This window comes from Cottoperca gobio, chromosome 1, assembly GCF_900634415.1.
Source record: "Cottoperca gobio chromosome 1, fCotGob3.1, whole genome shotgun sequence".
Taxonomy (NCBI): Eukaryota; Metazoa; Chordata; class Actinopteri; order Perciformes; family Bovichtidae; genus Cottoperca; species Cottoperca gobio.
Window position 1 is genome coordinate 8,321,560 of NC_041355.1, and position 8,592 is coordinate 8,330,151.

The window sequence follows — 8,592 nt, forward strand, 5'->3', positions numbered from 1 at the left end:
ACCCGTAGTTTCTGTAAAACACTTTACTAATCAGCCACAATAGAATCTTTATCACAAAAAAAATCTTTCTTACTGGACTGGCTTCTTGAATGACAAATAATTAAAAACTGCAAAAGACAAAACAATACGAAACACTATCGACTGGCTGAAATACAGACTTGGACTTGTTTTAAAAATGTATTGCCATTGTATTTATATATCAAACTAAAGAGTACTTCAATGGACAAACATTGCCAATGACAATATTGATATTCAATTCAAATAAAATATTGGCTTCAATTGTCCTATTTATTGTGATTTTCATGTCTGGATATGCACAGAGTCATATACTGGAAAACCCCCTGCTATTCCCAACTCTGCAGTGTCCACTGTTGTCCACACGAGGTGAGTAAATATCAAGGATTTACAAGTAATCACATGGCATACAGTAGCTCTCGGACTGAAGCGCAAAAGCTTATATATATATATAAATAGAGAGAAGGCAAGGAAATTTATTTGGCTACCAAATTGCTGCAGTTCTACAATAGTGGCAGTTCAAAATATTTTACCAATTGAATGAATTAAAAAGTAAGACATGATTAAAAAACTTTAAAACGATAAAATAATAATCAATAGACACAAGTAATTGTCCAAAAAAATGTTTTGTCATTGACCAGTATGTGATTTGTAGACCAGCTGCAATGTTTTAAAATCAATTCTCTAACTTATTGGTAACCAATGCAGAGAATTGAGAATGGGTGTGATATGTTCATATTTCTATGTTTTCAAAATATATTTATAGCCTTGGCATGGACATGAATCATGAGCTGTTAAACCAAAGAGGGAGTTTTTCTTCTCGGATGGTTTAAAGGTTTCAAGTACTTACTTTACTTTACACTCAGTACATTTTGATTATAATACTTCTGTTCTTATGTTGAAGTAAGATTTTAAGTGAATGACCTTTATTTGAAATACCAATAGGAGCGTCAGATCAGAAAACGCCTCTATGTGTCGCTCTAGAGGGTAAAGGTGTGTTTTGTTGTTTGATTTGGAGAACTTGAAATAATTAGTTTGGCTATTGACAACTAGTCATATATTTAGAACTCATCTTGTTGTTTTTGTTTGGTAACATTGCTGCAGTGTGTGAACATATACTGTACTGAACTGTTGCATTCCTCCTTCCCACACAAATAACTGTCACACCTTGCAGTAAGTAGAGATGGCTCCACACACCTTTGTGCTACAGCGCTATGAAAGTACATCTTAAATCTTTAATTGAAAATAGTTTCTACTTGAAGGTAGAGGTTTTCATTCAGTTGAGAGACAGAAAGAACTGCACATGTTAGAGATTACCATTCAAATGTGTTTATGCGTATCGCACATTGCTCACATCACTGAACATGTTTGATTGAAAATGACATTTTCACATTAAAGGCTCACAAATTTTCGCCACTTCACCCGTGAACAGAACTGAAGCGTTTCCACTCAAAGCCAGGTGTCTAAAGGATAACAGATAAACGCCACTTACTCTCTCCAGTGTGAAAGCGGCTAAGCATGTGACTACTGTTCATCTTTTTGCATTAGTCCCTCAGCACTGATGAGAAGTTGACACCACCACATTCAAAAGCTCTAATGCAAAAAATAAACCATAGATAAAGCGAATCATATAAGAACATATAAGAACTGGCACAGCTGAATGGTTAGACGGAGATGTTGGAGATTTGTTGCTAATCTTGGAGGCGCTGCGAGCATCACCATGCCTGAGAGAGAGAGAGAGAGAGAGAGAGAGAGAGAGAGAGAGAGAGAGAGAGAGAGACACTGTTTAGAGTTTATCGCTTGATCATTGGGAAGTCTGGTGTTTGTTTTGGGTGTTTCATTTTTCTGCTTTGGATCGGTTATTCCACACAGTTTGTACCTCTTGTGTTGCCGTAGCCCTTTCCAGCCTTATTATCCCCTGCACACCTGTGCTGCACAGGTCTTACAGGTGTGCACCTGTGTTGTTGCTTGCCCTACATTCATCATCCCTCCTGTGTCTGGCCAGAGAACTTATCACAACAACAAGGCACAGTTGGAGTCTGTGCCTTGTTGTTGTGATAAGTTCTCTGTGTGTATATACCGTACCTGTGTTTTTAGTTTTAGTTAATTTCTTGGTCTATGTATCCCGCTGGTTGCAGCTGTTGAGTTGGTCCTTGTCGCTGCTTTAAGTGTTTTGCTCTGTTATTCCTGAGTCTGGTAAATACATTATTATTTTGTTCAGTTCCTGTGGCCTACCTGTTACTTTTGTATTTGGGTCCACCTATTTGCTTAACCATGACACATGTACTGTACAATAACAATGTAGATGGGCTGATTAGCCAGATAAAATAGCCTTAGGGTTGTAAACACTAAGATGATATGTCTTATTTGACAGATTTTATGTTAGCCTATAAAATAGTGACTTACAGATCTGCTTGCTAAAGTAGTTTCTAATGTCTCTTCCCTTTTTCCTCTTGGACATTGTGCCGTTTGTGAGTTATTAGGCTACTGCACTTTTACATATATATATATATTTTATGTGTAGCTAGCTACAGTACTGTCTATGATTGATTATCCTTTGGGGGGCCCTAATGGAGGAGATTGACAGCAATGGCATTTGAGTTTTTATTGTGTGAAATTTATGAATCAATTGTGTGGAAAAAATACAATCAATCCGCCACTTTTCAACACATAGTGTTGTCACTACAATTCATTTCAAATACATTTTTAACTGTAGAGATTGAGTGTGTTTTCTCCCATCACATCGTCTAATACTTGAAAATCTTTGATTTTATCTGGAACTGTTCAGCACACTCTATAGGCTGTATAAATATTAATGTCATATACTTTATGTTGTCATGAAATCAATTGTAATAGCCGATGAAAACTTCTTGGCAGACTGGGCACGATAAAGTGCTGGAGCGCAAGTCATTCATCCTGGGGAAATTGCTGCCTATAAGGCTGATTTCCCAGTGGAGATATTTCTCTTCAGGATACAAAGCCTGGGGGTCTTCACTGTATTGACCAGCATTAGCACTATAACAATGGTCATATTTTACTTTAGGTTCTGTTAAAGACGTGCAGCCGAGCAGAAAAGCTGTTTACTTTACATTTCTTGCTGCTCAACTCCGTTCATCCTGAATGTATCCACCGTGTCAGCGACGACTGCACTCTCAATGAAACTCATCAAATGAATTATTGAAGTAGTGAATTCTTTCAGGTAGGGCTTCTGCACATGGTATGTGTCGTAAAGAACGATGCTGGTGTTATTAAGTCCATCTTTTAATACTTTCAAACTCTCAGCTCCAAATTAAATGTGTCTTGAGTTTTTTATAAGGCTTGAATCCTTTTCTAAAACAGCGGTCTGCAATAGTTTTTTAGAAAACAAGAGGAAATGGTGAGTTTGTTCAAACTATTTTCAGCTGCAGATGGAGACACATTTGGTGCTCTACTGTGAAGGTTTGCATCGTATTAAAGAGACATCGCACAACAATTTTGGACAACAATGGAGGAATACGTCACAGAGAAAGTTATTTCTGGTTTGGATATAGGAACAATGCTTGTAGATAGAAATAACAAAATGTTGTTTGGTTGCTGACAATAAGAAAAACACAGAATATCAACAGTGTGAACCATTTAGACCCACAAGTACTGTCTTTTAAGTACAAATATGAAGTATTTTTAATGTGAGTATTTGCATTGTATAGTATTTCTAATCCTATGTTAAGTACATTTCATCATTTTGACAGCTATAGTTTACTTTTTGCGTTTGTTTGATTTGACAACATTGTAATAAATGATCAAATTCAACATATCAGATTTTGTCATCGATAGAAAGATACTAGATGAGTGTGAATACTGACTCAGCAATATTGATTTAAAAGATGCGAATGGGAGGGATCTTCAAATGCTCTTCAGCAACTCTGATCTTCTAGTCCTTCATACAATCGGCTACAGACTTCATTTAAGCTTTCAAAATGGTCATAAGACTTTGAAGTATTAAACTTGTATCCAGCTTTTTGAGATCTTTCACCGTTTTTGAATTATCACTGTTTAAAGTTTGGGCTTTTTCTGCCTCTGTGTCAGCTTCTTGTTACGTCCGGACCTCTTTCTTCAAACAATCAGGGCTGCACAGCTGTTCCAGTTGTGAACACACCCTGTGGGACTGGTGGTAAAAATGTTTTACTAGATCTCTTCCTGAGAAGATAATTGTTTCAAACCACACACAGTTGATTTGAAAAAGTACAGTTTACAGACGTGTGATGTTCATAGGTCCACAGTTTGCCATCTTACTAGCATCTTTCCCTGTTTTCCTTATAATTATCACTTCCATCCTTCCTTCCCTGGGATCTTTCCTTTTTCCCCATTTTATTAAATAATGGAAACAACTCTTTCAGTGCCTCTCTCTGCCTCTTCTTCCCTCCAGATGATTGAAAGTGTGTAACAAATGTATAATTATGTTAGGATATCTCTCTCTCCCTTTTAACTTTGAATTAAGCCAATCAAGCTGGAGTGCTCGGTGGCCACCTCGTGGGTACTTCAGGTTTAGTGGTTCGACTCCCGAGCGCTATTTAAGAAAAAACCTATTGACGCACACAAAGTTAATACTAACACAGATCACAAGGTTGAAGTGCAACTGCTTCTGCCTCACCTTCTCCAGTGTGAAGATGTTTTTTTCCAACTCTCTAATAAAGTGTCAGCACAGAGGCCCAGGGGCACAACACGCTCTGGCTTAGTGTTCATTCAATCTGATGAGATTCTGTATTTAATTTGTCATTGCCACAGATGTTCGCAAAGATTTATTTTGTATACTATATTATTTAACAGTTTTTTCTGGGATGACAAGCATAATTTTAATTAATGGCAACTACATATATTTTCATATTCTTGTTTTATATGGGAACTACATAACATGGGGCATATTGCCTGTATTGTTGTTCATTTAAATTAACGAAGTGATACCCTGTAAGAAAGTGAAGTGATGCGTTTGTCTGTGTTTTTATTTTATTTATTTATTTTCCAAGCAGTCATTAAAGTGGACAGTTACACAGAAGTTGCATGCTAACCAGCGGTAAAACATTATAATTTTTTGAAATGATACTTTACAGATTAAATGACCTCAAATAGCTGCAACATTAAAATGCTGCTGATTGTCCGGCAGTGGCTCAGTCAGTGGGGGCTTGGACTGTGAGCCGTAAGGTTGCTGGTTCAAGTCACCGACCCGACCTAAAAAAATGGAATGTGACTGCTACTTGGAGAGGTCCCAGATCACCTCCTGCCCTGCTGTGGTGCCCTTGAGCAAGGCACCAGACATCCCCCTCACTCCCATTGCTTCCCAGGTGCTGTACATTAGCTTCCCACTGCTCCTAGTAGACTCCTGGTACTAGGATGGGTTAAAAGCAGAGAACAAATGTCACTGTGTGTGCTGTGTGCTCTGCATGTGTGACCATTAAAAAGAGGGTTTCATCTCTCTAATATCTTAATGAATCAGCAATAACTAACCAGTAATATTGTACATTTACTAAATAACACACTGAAAGTCTGCCATATTGCAAAAGGACATTTTGGAATGCAGGACATATTTTTTTTTGGTATTACCTTTCTGTGAGTATAGGATCTATCCAAGTTATTATTTTACCGGTGTCTATCTCGTACAGTACTAAGATACTAGGAGCATATTGTCCTCGTGGTGCTTTAAAACTAGAGCAACAAACTCCCTCATTTAATGGCGCTGTATTGACGAAAAACTGCCAATAGTCTGTCGAGCCCTCCACCCCAGCGCTCACAGTGGGGAATGCATATATGAATGTAGTGAAAGTTACGTCCACTGATTGGTCAGGGGTCCAGACAGAAACGCTGCATTAATAGAAGGAAGGAGAACCAGAACATTGCTGCTGCTGATATGCTAACATCTATTTACACTTACCTTGTTATCATTATTAGGGTAATTGTCAGTAGCAGTTAATATTCACAAATTATTGCAGTGCCTAATTGTTCTTTAAAGCTCTACAATACCTCCAGTATTCTCCTGATTTCTTATGCAGGAGTTGTAGAACATGTGCATGTATACTTACTTTTTAACAGTGCTCATTTTGGGTGAAACAAAACAGTATTCACTCTGAATGTGTGCCAAAATGTTTCAGTGGCACAAACATGTCCTCTAATAGCCTTTAATTGATTGACAGTGGTCAATGTCACACTCACTTTGCACACGAATACTAAAGTACAATAAGCTTCAAAGTAAAGCTTTCACATGGTATTCTTCTTCGGATCGTAATGTTCAGTTGTTAATGTCTGGGGTTAGGACATTGCTCTTTCATTAGCAAATAAATTGCTGTCCCTGGTTACGTTTTTAAATTGATCAAAGCAAATAGCCCCGAGCCCTGACACGAGTTCTGACACACCACAGACGCAGCTGTGAAAAGAGCTGACGACAACTCGGCAGCTGAACCGTTGCCTTGATATGTTCAAAAGAAATATGCAGTGGGTGACGTGACAAATGTTATGTCAAAATGTAATCACCAAATGACATTCAAGTCTGAAGGCACACAACACAACGCCACGGCCACACGATGAGCCCACAGCTCCTCATTTAGCAGAATGTTTCTCTAGGATCAGAGGAGAGAACAGACGGGGGTCAAGATTAGTCTCTGTGGAAATATGCATCACAAGCAGATGAAGCATTTAAAAAAATAAACTTGTGTGTGGGTTACTGTGTTCTTTGACAGCTATTACTGTAAAGCACATGCTGATTTAATAACATGTGCACAATATGCCTAATGGGGTCCCAGCGGTGTTTTTGTATCAGGCTGAACCTTTTGCTTTTTGCCCTCAAACTTGAATCATTGTATTCCTTTTCAAAATATGTCTTTCAGGGTCGTTCTTTGAGCCTTTTGCTTTAGGATTAATTAATATAATCACCATGTCCCTGGTTCAATTCTGGCTGGGGACCTTTTTGTTGTGTGACATCCACCTCTCTCTTCTAGTCAGTCAACAAAGCCCAAAAATGCTAGGAAATAATGTATTTTCTTGTAAGCGTTACATTTCTTACACTAGTGAGTGAGGTTTCCATCATCATAAGGTGGATATCAAAAAATGGAAACTGAGCAACAATTTTAACGTAAACAATGTACACTGTGGTCTTTATTTTTCCTTTCATTATCTTGTTATTAAAACAAATGACCTGTCATGGTTACATGGTTTCTAAATACAGTATTTCTTGTGCATCTATCTTCCCACTGGTTGTTCCCTGCATGTATCACATGTGGCCTTTCAATCACAATGTAATGGCAAGACGTCCCCCGTGCTGTGATAAAAAAAACTCTCAAATTGCACAGTCGGTTGACAACTGGAAAGCCCTTCAGGGTTTTTCAGCAGTGATCAAATACTGTAGTTACTGAGGCTTTGCTCTATTACTGGCTTTTTCTCTCCTTTTCTCCTAATAGACTAATTCTCTCTGGGGAAAATATACTTTCAATATCAACTTACATTGAGGTCTTTTAAATAAATGTTACAGTTCATACATAAAGAAATGCCACAGTAGACTTCCAACTGAAGTCAAAAACACAATCAAATGTTTAAATTGCCCTATTATCAGTATTCATATGTATACCCGTTCGTTCAGATGATCTAAATCACTGAATATGTATGCTCTATTGTCACACCGCAAAAACTGTTGAATTATTAAACTGAGTCCCCATCATGACACTTGACATCATGACAGTATTTACATATCCTTGGGGGAAAAAACTTCAAAATTGTCAGTGTCTCATGAATTTCTATCGGCTTTAACACGGAGAATTGCACAGCAGAGAAAAGAAATCATTTGATTTACATAGGCTGGGCCTGACACAAAGTCCCTTGTTTCAAACCACTACAACATCAATCATTTTAACAACATCTTGCAATAATTAAATATTGTTTTAATAAGGATAAGTTTAGGTTTTGTTCCTGTACCACGAAACCCTCTCGATTTCTCAAGTTTACCTTTACTGTCAGCTGGATTTGAAAACATCAGGTAAACGGTGAGAATATGATGTTTGGTTAACCTTTTAAAAAATGTTAATTATTTGTATGAATCTGTATCCATTCGTACACATTACAAATAACTTTAGAATTTCAGGATTTGTGAAATGGTACAATTATGTTTTCTTCTGTTGTACAGTATAATGCATCCACATGACGCAACATTTTGACACATTACATGGACTGCAATCACTACACTCCTCTGCAGTGCAGAGGAGTGTAGTGACAATGTTCTATTACTTACCTCAAAAATCAAAAATGTAAACTGAGGAAAATTCACTTGACTGTGAACTGGGGAGTTCATATTGGCATCTTTATATATCATATGGGTGTTGTTTCAAATAACTAAAATGATTCTGGCCATATGCTTCTGTACAGTGAGTCTGTAGTGTCTGCTGAACAGCTTTACTGGATTGATTGGATCAGATCAGCCTTTGAAAAACATATAACGGTACCCGTTTAGAGGTTACCAGAGCACTAAAGGCCATGAAAGCAGATGAAGGACGTGTATCCAATTTGAACATTTGGATGTCTGGAGGGAACTTCAGTCTGTTAGTTGTGAATATTAATTTG